This window comes from Nycticebus coucang, chromosome 7, assembly GCF_027406575.1.
Source record: "Nycticebus coucang isolate mNycCou1 chromosome 7, mNycCou1.pri, whole genome shotgun sequence".
NCBI lineage: Eukaryota > Metazoa > Chordata > Mammalia > Primates > Lorisidae > Nycticebus > Nycticebus coucang.
The window spans coordinates 39,126,630-39,145,486 of NC_069786.1; positions in this window are offsets into that span (position 1 = coordinate 39,126,630).

Below are 18,857 nucleotides of genomic sequence, written 5' to 3' on the forward strand. Positions count from 1 at the left end.
AGATAAAGAAGGCACCATTATACCTTTAGGTAGCTTTTAATCTAATGGGTTAAAGACAACCATGATGGGAAAAAATTGTTATTTTCACAAGAGACCCAAAAAATGCTGCACTGAAAATGACAAAAATACCTAACATTAAGAGTGCCAGGTGACATATGATATATGTATTTTAGGTGTGTTGCCTCACTTAATCCTCACAACAATTTTATAAGGCCAGTATCTTACTTCCACTGCCCAGATGAGCCAATAGAAAAGTTACAACTTCTAGCAAGTTACCCCAGGGCACACAGCTAGGACATGGTCATGGTGGGGTGGTGAACTGAGGCAGCCAGACCCCAGAGCTGGTCTTGTCAGCCATTGTACCACACTGCCTCCTAGGGGATGGGCATGGGGATGGAGAAATCGTGTTTGATTAGGGAGGAGTCAAACATGGTATCTTGAAAAGGGGACACTGGATCTGGGTCTTAGAGAATTGTCAGGACTGTGGCAGGCAGAGTTATAGCGAGCAAATGCCAGTTTGAGAACTGTTGTGTAGGGGGAGAGCTCAGGCTTGACAGAGCCCAGGGGGCACTGGGAAGATGCAAGGGGTACAGCTGAGAGGTGGGGGAGTTGGGGGCTGAAAAAAAGAGGCAGGTCCAGGAATTTAGTCTAAAACATTTAGAAGAAGTGGAATATAGAGTAAAAGATTTGTAATAAAGAACAGATATTGATGAAGAGTAATCATTAGGAAGAGAGTTTCAATAGGCATAGACTTGGATGAAGTGCATTTTATTTTATTTTATTTTATTTTTTGAGACAGTCTTACTATGTCACCCTTGGTAGAGTGCTGTGGTGTCACAACTCACAGCAGCCTCAAACTGTTGGGTTTAAGTGATTCTTTTGTCTCAGCCTCCCAAGTAGCTGGGACTATAGGTGCCTGCCACAATGCCTGGCTATTTTTTGTTGCAGTTGTCATTGTTTATCTGACCCAAGCCGGGTTCAAACCCTCCTTGGTGTATGCGGCTGGCACCGTAACCACTGTGCTACAGCTGCTGAGCCAGATGAAATGCATTTTTTTTTTTTTTGCAGTTTTTGGCCAGGGCCAGGTTTGAACCACCACCTCCGGTATATGGGGCTGGCGCCCTCCTTTGAGCCACAGGTGCTGCCCATGATGAAGTGCATTTTAAAGTAGGGCTTGACATTTATGGGAATGGAGTAGAAAAGCACGCCTGCAACCCCAAATACTGTGACTTAAATAGAAGACAAGAACACAAGAAAAATGAGGACCTCTGAAAAAAGGCCTGCATTTATGAGTTCAAGGAGTGCCAAGGAATAAGGTTCAGTAAGTGAATTTCTATCCCTGGAGCCCTTCCTTCTTTTCCTCCCTGTCGTCTACTTTCCCATGAATGGCTCACCACTTGCTTCCAGCCTCTTTTCTGTTCCTTGGACTGCTCAGTCTTGCCTGAGAGCAATACATGCCTACACACACACACACACACACACACACATGCACACACACATGTGGACACACACACATATGTGTATTTGACTGGCTCCTCAGAAAGCTCAGATATCCCAGTTTTTGAGAGCCCTTCCCTGGGCAACTAACCTAAGGTACTAAGTCCATGACTGTTTTCTTCCCTCATTTGTTAAGAAGGAAGTCACTGTCTCCATATTTAGAATTCTTTTTTTTTTTTTCAAATCAGTTTTTTCTTCTACCCAATCATATTTTCTACATAGTTCTAATAATTTTTTGAAATTATTTAAGACATATCTATGTCTTCTGTTTTTGTCTTTCTGTAGGAGAATTTCAGCTCTAGAAGACAGGACCTGCTTTGTCTTCTGTGGTGCTGCAAACTCATTGACTAGCAACGTGCTGTGAAAATAGCTGCTGCTTAGTACATAGTTGCTAAATGGATGAAGATGAATGACGAAAACAGAGGTGGGGATGGCCTGAGGATTTGGGAGATGCATTTTATCTGGTCTGTGATGTAGCTTGTGGAATAAACGTGTGCTATTTTTTCTGACTAAGTTCTGTCTCAGCAGTTTGCGCACCAGTTTGCTGATGGTGGTAGGTGGACTAAACGCCTTTTGTGTTGGAAGGAGAAAGCAAGGGTCAAATCTAATAGAAAAAAAAAAGGCTCAGTTAATCCGCGGGGTGGGTGAGAGCTCTGCCAGTACACTCTTTGGAATCCAGATAATTTGGTGTCAGTAACGCTAGGGTACAAGTGTTGGGGAGGTCAGATGAGTTGAGTTTGTGACATGTGCAATCACTCTAGACGTGTCTGATTTTTCTACAATATTTCGTGGTGACATGTAAATTTGAATAGGAAATGACCTCCTTGTTCCCAGTTCCTTTCCTGGCCAGCATGGGATTGCTCCTTCAAGAAAGATTGGTATACATTGTCGAGTACAGTTCTCAAGTATCAGATGATGGTTACAAATTTATTTTCTAGTAGAAATTGTGATTTCAAGACAAGAGAGAAGTTGTAGGAGCTATTTATTTTTACTGTTTGAAAGGAATACCTTCCTGGCAAATAATAAGCAAGCACACCCAACAGCTTTCTTGGAAGGAGTCAGCTGCCCTAGGTATGAGAGAATTGCTTTGGCTAGCCTTAGCCTCCCTGTGCTCCTCTTGCACTTGTGTTGGCACAGCTGGTAGATTTTATTATTAGCGGTGTGTCCTACAAGCCATTCATTCATGGAATATGGCCCTGGGAGAGGAATCTTAATGTGAAAATAAAATTATCATTGTTTTTCATTGGCTTAGGGGATATACCACATAATGGAAGAACAACCCTAAATAGAAAGACCTCAATAAAAAAAAAAAAAGAAAGAAAGAAAAGAAAAGGTGAGGAGAGAGAGAGAGAGAGATGTTCTCAGTGGAATCAGCCAGAACTGAAAAATTAAGATTTTGTTTTGTGCAATGCTAGTTGCCTTGCCAGTCTCAAGCTGGCACTGTGGGCTTGCTGTAGCTGCTGAGCCTGAGCAGAGGAGAGGAGACAGTTTGCTTCGGGTTTATTGCCCAGCCTCACCACACGTCTCAATATGTTTTTGATTTTGTATTTTAAAAATAAGGTGAATGGTGTTGAAAGGAAATCATTGCAGGAGATTTTATTTTTCGCCTTTTCTAATGGACAATTAAAAAGCCATCCTGGTCCCATTCCAGAGATTTTCTCATTCCTTAGTACAACTGTAATTTAGGCACACTGAATAGTGGAATGGTGTTATCAGATATCATCAAGTTTATTTTATTCATGAAAATGTGTGACACACCTTATTTTTATTCTTCTTGAGGAAATGTCCTGGAATGGGTTTTGTCTAAGTTCCTTTTAGTGCTTGTCATAAGGTGTGTTAAGTTCCTAGCAATAAGAATAGCATTTCTTTTTTTTCCTTTCTTTTTCTCTCAATAGACTATTGTTACTTATTTTCTCACAATGCTCCAGCCCACCAAGTCCCACTGTGACAGACTTCCTACCTCCGAAGGCAGATATTTATATTTCAAATTAAAATAAACTGATTAATTTTCTCCTGAAAAATTTCAGGAATTTTGTTTTTCAGGATCTATGAGGTGATTGGAGATACCCCAGGTTATCACAGACCAGGGTGGGAATCACATCTTCAGTGATTAGCACTTTGTTAGCCTTCAAAAAAATATTAAAACCAGGATAGATTATCTAATTTCTGGTGGGTGGATTCACTTTAGTATAATGTAGTGTGTTAACATGTGCTCAGAGAGGAGGTTGTAGATCCAGAAAGATGGCAGAAGGCTTTTATCCAAAATAATTAAAAAAATAATAGGAACACTTGTGTATTGAGGCAGAAGGAATAAGGTGACTCAATTAAATGATAGTGAACTCTACAGGAAAAAATTGTCCTAGTCAACCCAATCCTAACAATAACATTCTCCTTACTGAAGTCAATAATCCTGTAATAAATATATAATAACTTTAAAAAGGATTCTTTTATTCAGAATTTTTGTATGATTGGCTATGAACCAAATATTGAAACCAAATATTTCTTTTCTTTACTTCAAGAATGAAAAAGCTCTCTTCTACCTCTATAAAGAGAATCTTAAATGAGAAGAATAAAAAGAGTAATTTGCAAATAAATTCACCTGCTGAATTTGTGCCTGAAGCCTCCTATATTCACCTAATTCATTTTTGGCCCTTGCTTAGCTCTAGCCATGGCAACACACTGACAAATTAATGCCAAGAGCTCCCGGCTTGCTGGAACATTTGCACAGGCAGTGGTGAGTAAGTGTGGGGAGAGCAAGCTCCAGGGTATGGGTCCTCCTCAGTAGGGGGTCCCCAGCACCAGTCTTCGGCAGTGCCTGAAGAACCCTTGTGTAGTCTGGCTAATTGGGAGTTCTCCTGTTGCCATTTGTTGGGTCCAGGAAAGCAATTTGGTCCCTGTCCACATTCAGAGTTAGGCTCAGCACTCTAATAGTCCTGGACTGAGAGCTCAGGATCCATCAATTTGATACTAAAACCTAGATCTGCTGTTGACTTTCTAGATAGATTTAGAAAAATTTTGTAGTGTTCACAAATGTGCAGTTCACAGATCTACAAGTGTATATGTGGTTTGAAAAGAAATTCGAGTAAGTAGACAGATAGACTGAGAGAAGCCAACTACCCTGAAAACACTTCTGCTTTCTAGTATGAGCGCCTTTTGGCAGGGATGTCTGGTTTGGGCCTCGTGAGTTTCTTTTTTGCCTGGTGTTCTGCTGAGTAGTTTGCATTCCAGAAGATAGGCTAGGCTATCTTTTTGCTCCTGAAATCTCTGGAAACGGCTCTCATGTAATAGATATTTCTTGTTTTAGGAGAATCCCCCATCACGTGGCTAATACAGGTGGTATGGCACTAATATTCCAATAGTCTTGAATGTATTTTTGCTATAATTTTTTTTTAAAGGAATAAAGTCCCTACTGTCTTTAAAAGAGACTACTTAACATTATTTGGTAAAGGGTCTCATTCATTGTTAACCTTTCCTCATCTGTACTTTCTAGATCCACAGGTGATACCGTGGGCCAGCTTCTGTACACCTTTCTACTATTTATATTTTTAAATAAAGTTTTTGCTTACATAGTTTGCCTTTTAGCTCTCTCTTATTTCTGTATTTGTATCTTATATTTTAGGCTTTGCTTTCAGTATAAAATACATCGAGGGAGAACAAAACTAGATAAATTCACCAAAAACTGCCCCTTCTCTTCTATTCCAGAATGATATGGAAGGGGAGCAATGAAACTTTTTTGATTGGTCTCATCCTGCTTGGGCCCAATTAAACTTCCAGTCTGTGGCTCAGTTCTTTGGTGCCCACCACTGACGGTGCCAAGGTCAAGGGTTTGATCCTCCCATGGGTCACTTTGCTGCATATTTTTCCAGCAGATCGTGTAGAGATTCAGTGCCCTCACTAGGAAATGCTGGTTGTAAAGGGGACTGGTGGACATATGGGTAGTAGGTGAAAAGCCAGCTTCAGTCCTGGAAAAACAAAGTCTGCGCCCCACCAAGAACGTGCCACTTAAAATGTGAGCTTGTTACTCAACCTCCCTGTAACTCTGTTTCCTCATCTGTTGAATGGAGATAAGATTTGCTCCTTTCTACCTCGCCAGGATCTGTGAAGATTAGATAATGGCTGTAAAGTCCTTATACAAAGGTACACACATTATCATAAACAAGGAGATTAGCCAATGTATAAAAAAGAAAATATTTAAAGGACCCCCCCCCCAAAGTGTGTGTTGCCTAATGCTTTCAAATTAGTATCAGTAGTTTGCAGTCCAGTCCATTCTGAGTTGGGTTTGGGTTTGGATGAAAAAAGTTAGGTGTGAGTGTTTGACCTTTCTATTTATTTATGAGGTTAAAAAATTGTTTGATAGTGAACATTTCTATTAATAAAAACAAAGTGGGCTTTGCATCTGAAACAGGTTTTATTTGAAAAGGAGGTGAAAGCAAAGGTCTCTAGGAACATATGTGCCACTGAGGAATATTTGCATATATTTGATCTGCAAGCATGCTTCAGTGATTTTCACAGTGCACCTTGGAGTTTAGGTTGTGGCAGGGAGCTGCCGCCATTGCTGAGCGACCTAGTCTCTTTCCCAAGCTTTATTATGGCACACCCCAACAACTTCATTTTTCGTGTTTTAAAAAAAATCCTCTTCACTTAATTCAGACAGTGACCTGCAGGCCTCATTCTGACCGAAGGAGCCATTCAGAACACTTCCAGACAAAAGCAGGGCTTTTTCCTAGCAACCAGATCAAAGCCAAATCTCCCAGAATAGCTCCCTCCCAGGTTTCCTTTGGCGCATAGGTTCACAAGGATTCTAAGGCTCGTGGTATCCAGTTCAAACTTCTCTTTCAAACTGAAATGGAAAGGAAAACTCCTGAGGAATTTTCGCAGATTCTGAAAGCTGGCGAGCATTGCAAGAGCACTTAATCTTGGGAGAACATGGTGGTCATTTGGACCATCCCTAACTTTGTTATCGCTTGCATCTGCGTGTACATTCTGTCGGACTCCTAGAGAATGAGGTCTCTGTTTCCTTTCTGCCAGTACCTAATATCAGCTATGCCCAGGAGCCGGCTGATGAAGACTTCCTGTTTGTTTTGAGTCACTGTTAGAGTGATAAATATACTTTAGCTCTCTGCTTAGAGAGGAAAGAAACCAGCTGCCTTGAACTAAAGAGAAAAATGCAGAAATTCCTCTGAATGGCCCTGTTATCATGGAATTTCAAGGGCAGCATAAAAATGAAAACTATAAGCCTGGGCAAAGTGAATAATTTCCATATTAAAGCATCTTGCTGCATACATAGACCTAAGTTGTTTGTCTTTAATCATTTAGGCGAACCATGCATTTTTCACTCTTCTAAGACTAACTCTGCATTGTTTAGAATTTTTTTAAAATGTAAACTTACACTACAGAGCAATGGTGAGCTATATAAATAAACGATTACAGTTGTGGTTTTTTGATCTGACCACAAGATTTTAATGCCATTTTTGCATGAACATATAAAGCTTCTGGATAAACAATAATGCTTACATTGTTAGGGGTATCCAATGTTGTATTGTCATTTACATACATGATTATTTGGATATAGAGTAACCCAAGAACAAAAGAATATTACAAAATTATTTGAATTAAGAATGACAGGAAATCCTTTACTGTTTAAATAGAACTTCTTAAATAGATTTTTAAAGTTGTGTTTTAATCTCATTTTTGTCCTTTTATTTTGAACAGGTTTCAGAGTTGATGACCAGAGTGTCCTTTGAGAGGAATTACTATCTTAATTCTTCCCTGGAAGACAGTGAATTTAGAATGCCTTTTGGATCTGAATGTCTTTGTTTTGTTTTGTGTTTGAGACAGAGTCTCACTCTGTCACCCTGGGTAGAGTGCCATTGTGCCCTCTTAGCTCGCAGCGACCTCATACTCTTAGGCTCAAGTGATCCTCTTGCCTCAGCCTCCTGAGTAGCTGGACTACAGGCGCACGCCACAATGCCCAGCTAGTTTTTCTATTTTCAGTATAGATGGGGTCTTGCTATTGCTCAGGTTAGTCTTCAACTCCTGAGCTCAAGGGATCCACCTGCCTAGGCTTCCCAGAGTGCTGGGTTTACAGGCATGAGCCACTGTGCCCGGCAGATCTGAATGTCTTGATCACTGTATTCTGGCTTCCCTTTTTTCCCCCAGCTTGGAATAGACTTGACTTCTAGAAGTTGTAAGCAGGAAAAAAATGGCAACGACTTGCCTGTGCTTGGAGTGTGTGTGAGTTGCTTATTTCCTCCCAGTAAGTGTGGTCTCTTGAAACTACTTTTGATGGCAGAACAACAACAATTTAGTAATATCTACAATAAGCTTTTTTTGTCCACGGTAAAGGAAATGTTTAATTAGCAAATTCAGGATAAAATTAGATTAACACTCTCATGCTGTTGCCCTAGTGCTGCAGATACAGAGGCAGGCCAGTGTGCACTGACCTGAAGACAATATATCTGGTCATATTTGTAAATTAAGACTTGAAAGTTCACATGAGTAGCTATAGATAAAGAGGTTCTTCAACATGTTGGTATCAACAATTGTGGCATCAACACAGTTTCTTCCTGAGTGAGAGAATTACAGTGTTAGAGGCTTAATAAAAAATGGTTCCTTGGCTCAGTGCCCTTAGCACAGTGGTTACGGTGCCGGCCACATGCACCAAGGGTGGTGGGTTCTAACCTGGTCCTGGCCTGCGAACAAGAATGACAACTACAACAAAAAATAGCTGGGTGTTGTAGTGGGCACCTGTAGTCCCAGCTACTTGGGGGGCTGGGGCTAAGCCCAAGAGTTTGAGGTTGCTGTGAGCTGTGATGCCAGAGCACTCTACCCAGGGCAACATAGTGAGACTCTGTCTCAAAAAAAAAATAATAATAATAAAGGTTCCTTGGCATTTAAAAGCTCACATTAAAACAAAATCAGGTGACATTGGCAACCGTGAGGGAGAACATGCATTTAGAAATGCGCAACACATTAGTTAAAACAAAGCTAATTATGCTAAATATTATTTTTACTTTATAAATATGCTGTGGTGTGTCTTTTTAATATTCTCACTTTACTGACACAAGGAGGAGGAAAAGAAAGCATTTTTAAAACACAATTGAGAATGGGAGTATTAAAGGACTAAATTATGTATTTTTGTTATAATAGAGATCTGTATGTGCCTGTGTATGAACTTAGAATTGAACCAGAGAATGAACGGTGTTAGCAAAGGTGGGAAAAAATAATGAAGCCAGCATTTTTTGTGATTAGGAAAGAAAAGTATAAAATTTATAAGATAAATGTATTTCCAAAGCTTAAATATGCCAGGAACAATTTTAGTAGATGCATCCACCTTTGTATTCTTTTCAAGAAGAGGTTAAAATTTGATAGAGATACACACGATAGATGTTTACATGAGGTTTTTTTGGGGGGTAAAAATCTATCATTTAAAATAAATTGGAACTCTAATTGGGTGGGACCTATCACTTACCAAATATAAAAAGGAGTGAGAAAACCGCCCTTCACTTTTTTCAGTGCAATTGAATGTCAAATATCTTGTGCTGAAGTGAAACTATTATAGTCAAATTAATGCTACACATGTCAAATCACCATTTTTCTCAGCAACAGTAATTGCTTAGATTGTTCAAAACTAGTTTTGGTTGTGATGGCACATTTGTGATCAGCTTTAAGTAATGAAAAAGCGGTAGGAATTCCACCCATTTATAACTAACATCCATTTCTTCATGATTGAATAAGAACATAATAATCACATCTTATGTTTGCATATTACATTACAATTTACAAAATGTTTTCACTTGCAACACCTCCAGCGATCCTCAGTTGTATCTGGTTCTGGTTGTAAATAGAAATGGTAGCAATGGCCATGACTCCAGCAATGTGGTTCTTTTTATAGGGGACAGAAATGTTCCACACCTTGCCTAACAACATTTCAGGAGCAGCTTCCTACAAAACAGACACTGGCAAGTTAGTATTTTTGAGTGTAGGAACTTGTAGAAAAGTGAGATAAAAATGTGTTCCATAGCAATTAGCCCTTCATCACCCTGAACTAGTCGTGACGCCACATTCCCGGTCCCAAGAGTTTTAGACAATTCTAGTGAAGAACGTGAGGAATGGGTACAGGGAATAAGAACTACAATATATTTAGAATCATTTACTGTCTGAGTAAAGGGCTTTTAAAAATAATTGATTTACTAGAAGAAATAGGGGAAAGGAAGGGTTTTTCACACCTGTTTTAACACTTCTGAGGTGATAAGTCCAGCCCTCACAAAATAAAATGGCAGGTTTCACACTAAACCCACCCAGGCATATTCCTATAGTCTCCTACCTCATGCATTCTTCAATAATAATAAGGCAACAAGATCTCTTCCTCAAATGAGTGGCAGAGAGAGGTCTCTGTCTGCTCTGCTGTCCCCTAGACGTGTACACCATCTTCTCATCATTGCATGGACTTCAAGTCACCACTGCTGGGTCTCTGATGACTTTGACTTTAGATCAACAATCTTCTTCCAGCTCTTCTTGATGTTAGTATTCAGTGAATTAGACCAACTATTTCATAAATTTTACCAACTGGGTTCACACACAAGACTTCTGCAAGTCTTGGATTGTCTTTACCACCATTTCTATTCTGCCTTAATCACTCATTGACTTGGGTATAATTTATTTCTCACCATCTTCCACCTCTTAAAATGGCCTATTTGTTTACAGTCTGGAATCACAGAACGCTGTAAGTGGAATGAAACTCAGAAATCATGTAGGGCAATACCTAAAAACTGACTAACAGCACTCTTGATTTACCAACCCACAAATCTGTTCTCCATAATTTTCCCAGGTGAGGAAATGCCACATTTGTCCATACAGATGTTGGAAAGAAAAACTCTGAGACATTATTCTTGATTCCTATTTCCTTCACCACCCTATGTCCAGTCATCAGTAAACCTTACCTTCTTACTTTTCTGAATCTATCCAATTCTTTTCCAAGAGCCAGTCATCATCTCTTGCCTTTAATTGGTGACAGCCTGAAATTCATCATTGGCACACATTTCCCTGTGTTGTTTCTTACATGGAATTTTCTGAGACTTTGTTTATAGATTTGCCTCTTCTATAATTTTCTGGCTTGGCTTTACCAGGATGTCAGTTACAAGAGAGTGGAGACATTGGATGTGGAGGGCATGCATGGGCACTCAATGCATATTTTTTGAGTAAATGTATTTTTTACTTTACAGACTAAATATTTGGATCCCAAAGAAATTAGCTACATTTTTCTTTTTTTACAAGATTACTTAGTAAATCTATAACTGGAATTTAGGGCTCTTGCCTCTTGGTCTACAGCACTTGTTAGTGCACCATATTGGGGCCACTATTGTTATTACAGTGTGAGACTGTATTAGATAGAGATAGAAATGCAGTCCTCAGAGCTCCCAGCATACTCCATGGCATACACAATGCGGCTGTCTGGAAGGTGAGTAGAAGATCAGCAACTACGTGGTTGGCTAAAGTCCAAGACAGACCTGTTGCACCAAATTCTACTCTTTGGGAAAGTTTTACCATACTATCAAATGTAGGTAAGTAGCTTAAACACCACTACAAACTATAGCCTTGTAGGTGATCATCCGGTGCATTTTGGTTGTAATGTTTACCTCCCTTCCTCCCTCCCTTCTTTCCTGTGTTTCCCAGGCTGGAGTGCAGCGGCCATGCAGAGGCAATCACAGTGCTTTATAGCTTGAACTCTTGGAGTCAAGCCTTCCTCCCATGTCAGCCTCCTGGGTAACCAGGACTACAGCACATGCACCTATGCCTGGCCATTGAATTTTGAATGCACTTCCTCCTGTGTCTCTGGACAGTATGTTTCTACCTTTCAAGGTATATCTTTCTCTGATACTTGTGGTTTGAATCCATTTTTTTCCCAGCCTCTTCTGAGACTTTGCTTCCTCATATAAATGTGACCTCCTTCCTGTGCCCTGGATTCCTCTCTTTGTTGCCTTCTTTGGGTGGTACAGTGCATGGGCATTAGAATCCACAGACCTCAGGCCTCAGTTGAATCCAGGCTCTCCCACTTTAACAGATTTTTGACAGGGGAAAAATTACTTCATTTCTCTGAACCATGAATTCCTTTGCGCATAAAACAGGGATAAGAATGGTAATTGTGTAGATTAAGTGAGAAAACATATATAAAAAACTTCCTGACATATAATATGCACTAAATGATAGCTATAAATATTATTATAAAAATAATCAGATTTCCCTTATCTGAAAAAAATCATGGGAAGAAATGAAAACAACCCCAAACTTCTCTTAACTCTACTATCTCTAAATAACCTTTCTTTTTTCTTTTGCCCATTAATTATCTTCACAGGCAAAATGCTTACAAAATAACCTCTTTATTTATACCTTGCCCCTTCTTATGATGCTATGTGGTATCTAACAGATTGAGAAATTTGTGCAGTCCAGTGTCGAGTGTTATGCTCTTGATTTTTCTATACAAACAATAAAAAATAGTTTTTAAATTTAAATTTGTAAAATTTAAAGTTTTTAATTTAAAATTTTATTAGAATTTTTTTATTTCTTGCGTGTCTATGTTCTTATGTTATATCATGAATTCCAGTCCTTTAGGAGAATGAGGCAAAATTTACTAAGCTAGGCTTTTTGCCCAAGAAAACAGGGATTTTCTCCTTTTGGAGAATAATGTCTCACAGTCTCTCAAACACAATTGGAAGAGCCACACGAGGCATTGAGTGCCATGACAGGACAGTGGCTTAGTGGACAGAGTTCTAGTCAAGGTCAACATAGGAATAAAAAGAAATGTGCCACTATTTGGCACATTAGACCAAAATAGAAATCTAGAGGAAATAAAATTGCCATTATAGGAAATATATCTCACGAGGAGTTACACTCCAGGGTGGTGTGCCATTTTTAGAGCTAAGAGTGCTGCTGGAAGGTGAGTCTGAAGGAAGAATTTCAGAGGAAGTTAGTGGATGATAGCCATCAACTGTAAAAACAGCTGCTCTTAGGAAAAGTCAAAAGTGAGTGGCCCTCTCAGGGCCGCCAGGAAAACCTTGTCATGGGTTGTGTAGACTGGGCAGCTGGCTCAGTTGGACTATAAAGAATAATGATTTATTAAGTTTGTTGACTTTTTAAAAAATTAAATGTCTTCTGATATACAAAGTAACCAGAGTTCCTGCAAGTATAGTTTACGAGCATCTGCCCTGGGGCTCAAACCAAAGACATGGAAACTTCTAGAAATTCACTTAGGTCTTCAGTGTCATAGACTTCTCTGGAAAAAAGGCAGCTTCTTAAAAATAGAACTCAAGCAGCTTTGCAGGGTGCACTCCATCTTCCCAGCCTATCGCCAAAGGCTCATTCACTATGCTACCTGGATGAACATGAACCTCCAGTTCCATGTTTACCAAACCACACTTAGTGGATAAAACATCTACCAAATATTTTCTCCTAATAATGAAAAATTGTTTTGAAACAAGACTTTCAAATGTTTTATTTTAGTTGGACTACTACAAAAGGCCAGTTACTAACCATCAGATTTTGTGAGCCTTAATCAGACGAGGTCATGTTTCAGCCTCATGTGAAGGACCATAGCCATTTCCAGGTGTCTGAGGTGCCTTTGGTTGTATGGACCCTCAAGGGTTTCACTTGCAGCAAGGATGAGTTTGTGTGAATAGAGAATCCATCTCCTCTTATTGTTTTGTATTATATTTATCATCATCTTATCTTCACTATGTGCCAAACAGTTTTCCGTGGAATGATTTATTCTAATAATTAAAAGAAGGCAATATTCTTTAGGTGGATGACTGTTTTGTCTGAGTTATAAAATATAATTTGCTTTTCTCTTTGTGCCATTGTTCCAGAAAAGATTCATCTTTAATTAGTTTGAGGTATACTGTGGCTTACCTTTGTCTCCATGTAAAAGATTTTTCTTTTTCAGAAACAGATGAATTCTGAGTTGACAAGGTAAAAAATCTGCAGTAAGATTAAAAATGCTAAGATTTTCCATCAAGAAGTTGCTGCTAAGTTGCTGTAATTGAATATTTTAGGTATTGAACGCCTATTAAAGAAATACTTGTTTGCATTATGTTAGATGTAAATTAGGTGACTCACTTTCTCCAGATTTATTTTTAATCCTGTTTCTAAAGCAGAACTAGGACTAAATGAAATTAAAGCATCCTTTTGGTTTGATTGGTCTAATATTCTTCAAAGAGCTGAATATGACTCACAGCCTGTCCCCCTTTTATTAGTAATTAAACCGAGACACAGAAAGATAATACAGGCTCATAATAGCAGATTAAATATCAAGGCTGTAGCTCACTGAACAACACTGCTATGTTTTAACTGGTGCTTTTCAATATTATCCTCAGATAATTTAAATATTTGATATTACAACATGGCTAAAGAAGAGTAATTAAAAACACTCATTATATTTTGTTATTTTCATTTTTCTTGGAAAGGGGTCTTCACTTTGAAATGGTGGTGACCATTTCTTCTCTATTAACAAAAACTCTTTTGTTATTCTTTTTTTTTTTGGCCAAGGCTGGGTTTGAACCCACCACCTCCGGCATATGGGACCGGCGCCCTACTCCTTGAGCCACAGGTGCCGCCCTACTTTTGTTATTCTCTTAACCAAATAATTAATATACACTATAGCAAATTTAAAAAGTATAGGTAAATACAATGAGGAAACCTAGAAACCATGTACAATCTCAGGACTCAAAAGTAACCACACTTAACATTTTGGTGTACATCCTTTCAGACATTTCACTCGTGTTTGTTTATCCACTTATTTAAAAAAGAATGTCAGTCTTACTGTAAGTTTTAACATCTCTTTCTACATAGAAATATATATTGGATACATTTTAGTGTCATTTCTTTCACAACATCCTTTGTCTTGGCTGTACCATTATTTATTTAATCAGTCTCCTATCGTTGAGCATTAACGTTGTGTCCAGTCTTCAACATCATAAACATAGTTGGCATTTATGCTCCATGTAGCCAAGTATTTGCCCTCTCTCTTCATTATTTTCTTAGAATATATTTCTAGAAATGAAATTACTTTTTATATTATGAATCCCAGTCCTTTAGGAGAATGAGGCAAAATTTACTAAGCTAGTCTTTTGGCTCAAAAGAACTTGAGATTTTCTCCTTGTGGAGAAAAATGTCTGACAGTCTCTCAAACACAATTGGAAGAGGTGGCGCCCAAAGCTCAGTGGGTAGGGCGCTGGTCACATAGACGGAAGCTGGCAGGTTCGAACGCAGCCTGGGCCAGCTAAAACAACAATGACAATTGCAACAACAAAAAAATAGCTGGGTATTGTGACAGGTGCCTGTAGTCCCTGCTACTTGGGAGGCTGAGGCAAGAGAATCGTTTAAGCCCAAGCGTTTGAGGTTGCTATGAGCTGTGACGCCACAGCACTGTACCCAGAGTGACATAGTGAGACTCTGTCTCATAAGTAAAACAACACAATTGGAAGAGTCACATAAGGCATTGAGTGCCATGACAGGACAGTGGCTTACTGGACAGTGGCTGAGTGAAAAAAACAAAAACATATGGCATTTAGGCTTTTAGTTCATATTAGTACCTTTTTCTTTAGAAAGATAACACTGTTCACATACTAATTTGGTTGTAGCTTATTAGTGTGGTATTTTCAAACTTCACAACTATTCCTCTTGTGACATTTAAACATACTGACTGTGTAGTGCTCCAAATTGGTAATAAGAGGGTCGAAAATAATTGGCTAGATTCTACAATGCCCCATTATTTCAGTTATATTAATGTGGCATAATTCTTTTCCCCCAGTATGCTTTTGGCTAGTTGTGTCTGGATTCAAAATATATTTTACTATTCTTCTGCAAAACATCTCTAAGAAATTGAAAAAAGGAATTTGTCAGTTACAGTCTAACATGGTATATTAAAACTTGATCCAAATTCAGGTGAATGTCAGCCATTAATTATAGGCCAAGAGAGAAGAGAGAATTGTGATGATCTTAACCAGAAAAAAGATTCAAGGATAATTCTGAAGCAGAACATGTAACCTATTCACCCAAAGGAGGCTAACGTGCACATTAATGTGCCTACCACTAAAAATGGCAAATTTGCCAAAGCTCACCCAGGTTTGCTGCTCAGATGGATGACATCCGCAGGAAAAAAGCCCAGACATAATTTTATCCTTTAATCATCTTGTCTCTTCCAAACTGCTTTTTTCTCCTCTCAAAAAATTTCACTGTGGAGTATGGTATCCTGCATCATTTACATTTTTAGATTTCCAAATTGTAAAAACAATACATGCATATCTTTATATTTTCATTAGCATCTATGAATCTCTCTATAAAGTGCAAAGCCAGTTTGTGAGGCGTGTACCAGTCTCATAAAGACCTAGAAAAAGAATTTTAGGATATCAACATCTCAATCAAATTTTCCCCCACTTCCACCACTAAAAATGTTTCTAGCCTCAAAAAGGAACTTGGTTCTCGGCAATTTTAACCTAAAATGCTTTTTCAGCTTTTCTAGACTCTCTGGCCATCTCAAAATGCAAGGGAGGACAAAATTGGCCCATATGATCAGTTTTTGGTGAATGAACTTATGTCTTAAACACTAAGCTGTTTCACTTCCTTGTGAAAAAACAAATTTCTTAAAGATAGGTTTCCATTTCATGTTTATAATCCCTAAAGTGCCTAATATTTGATATGTATTTGGGTGGGATGAATGAAAAGGTGCTGTATTTTCATAAAAGGGAAGATATTCTTGTTCCTTCTACATATTGTAGTGGAGGAGACACCTGGATAGGCAGGAGTCAAATTTCCAGCTTCTCCTCCTGTAGAAACAGCTACCAGCAATTAGCCAAGTTACTCAATTTGTCCGAACTTTTAGTTTTCATAGTTATCAAATGATGGGCGGCGCCTGTGGCTCAGTCGGTAAGGCTCCGGCCCCATATACCGAGGGTGGCGGTTCAAACCCAGCCCCAGCTGAACTGCGACCAAAAAATAGCCAGGTGTTGTGGTGGGCGCCTGTAGTCCCAGCTACTCAGGAGGCTGAGGCAATAGTTATCAAATGATGATAGAAATAAATTTTCTTCTTAGAGAACTGATTGTTTTGAGATCAAGAAAAATGATGTGACAGAAAATTGTTATAATCTAGTCAGTTCATTTCAAATGAAAATTATTATTATTGTTATATTGAAGACATATGTTACTGTTTTCCTTATTTCTCTGTGTGGAGGTTGAAATGATGACCTAAATCAACTTCCTTTGTAGGTAGTGTTTAATTTCATGTTAAATATAATAGCTAGAGGTTTTCCTTAGAATGGCAAATAGACGTGTACCCCGTTTTTGCTGTATTTAATTATTGTTCTCTTTCTTTCATTTCCTTCTTTTTTTTTTGTTGAAGTATAATATACTTGCAGAAAAGTGCCCAAATCATCAGTGCAGAAGTTCATGTAAACAGCAACTTGATCAAGAAATCAGCATGTCAGGAGTTTCACCCTCCTGTTTTTCCCAATCACTACCTAACTCTCCCCACCCCAAGGGGGACCAGGATTCTGGCTCCCAGTACTATCACTTGGGGTTGGTTTTTCATGATATTGTGCCAAAATGGACAAACCATCTGCCAAACTGTGTGACATAGCAAATTGCCCAAATGGCCAATTTGCCTTTAGGCTTCAATTCTGTTCTTTTTTTTTTGGGCCGGGGCTGGGTTTGAACCCACCACCTCCGGCATATGGGACCGGCGCCCTACTCCTTGAGCCACAGGCGCCGCCCCAATTCTGTTCTTTAAAAATAAAGAGGTTGAACTTGTAAGGTTCTTTTCCATCTTACCCTTTAATGATTCTCCTAAACAAGGATGTGCTCTATATGTAAATTAGTGCTGTTTTTGTACAACACCTTCCATGATTTGTCAGCTCAGGTGAAGCTTCATAGAGGGTGTGCTCTAGATAAGAGGTGGCCATGAACCTTATTCTCCACCATGAATACAACCAAACCGCTCAGGGAGGAGGGAGGTGAGAGGCCTGGGAGAAGGAGGTGAGAGAGAACTGAGGAACTAAAGAAACTGAAAGAACTTTACCTCCCCCTTTATGCTGGAAGAGTCACCTCAAAGCGCTTTCCTCTGCTTGGTCCACCAGCCAACAACTGGACAGCACATGAAAAGCAGAAAATTCTTTATAATTTGTTCACTTTAAATCTACCATTCAGTTGTGTGTTGAATATGAACTTCTGCCTTTTAGCAATCAAAATACTGTTTGGTAGCAATGCAGACTACATAAGTAATTAAAGCTCCTTTTTGCTTTAGGGATATAATCTAGAAGGAACCGTTCATTCTGTGACTTCTGTCCTCAGAAGCTGAATGAGATGAGGAAGAACAAATTAGGATAACTTCCTCCAAAAGTCGAAACAGTCAGCATGGCCACCTTCCCCTGGTCTGCAGCCTGCGCTGTGCTGTGGTGTGAGTCTGCTGGAGTTTTAAGAGTCTCTTTATCAAGAGGGATTTACTTAAATAGTTTTGCTCTATAAACTTTCCTGAATGATTTCTTCAAAGGGAAGGGTTCTTTTCTGATGCAACCGAAGAGATGAGTAGACAAGAACCTACTTTCCAATGCTCTAACCCCTGAGGGAAAGTTCACAAATCTCCAGGACTCAAGGAACATTACATTACCCCAGGACTTCCTGTTGAAGGACTGAATCAGGATACAGGTTTTGACCTGTGACCCAAAGTAATCTCTTCCCCAAGATGCTTGTGTTGTGAGATGAAAATTCAAATCTCTTTTCCATGAGAAATCCTGGATACAGCCAGTGATTCAAAGGGACAACAAGAAGTTCATTGCTCACAATTGTGGTGCCTGGAAGTCCATATTCAGTTCATGGTCCTTGGCCAGGGTCGGGCCTGGTGAACCACGAGTTCACAATATATAGGTGCCAGAGCTTGAACCAAGACGGGAAAGGCACATTACGGAATCTGATGTTTTATCCTTCTGCAGGAGAAAGCACCATTCATCTGAGGATGGGCAGTTGTCTTCCCTGTAGCCTGCGCCAGTGAGGAGAATGCTTTCTGCTTACCTTTGTGAAAACTGCTTAAATACAATCACACTCCCAACCAGCATTTCCCCTGGGTCTTCCAATGTCCAATAAGAAACCCAACCCCCAAATCTAAACACCAGACAAGTAGCTCAAAAATTGAAAATAAATGTTCAAATCTGAAAGCTGTGTGCTTCTGTGATTGAAAATCTTTTTCTTAGCGAGTGGGAGTTGCTTTCATCATTGCTGGTCATATGTTTTTATTTTTCATTTTCTGGTGGAGAAGTTTTCTAGGGTATTTTTCAAACTTTCCAGCTTAGCAAAGCATTGGCTAAAATTGAAAAGAG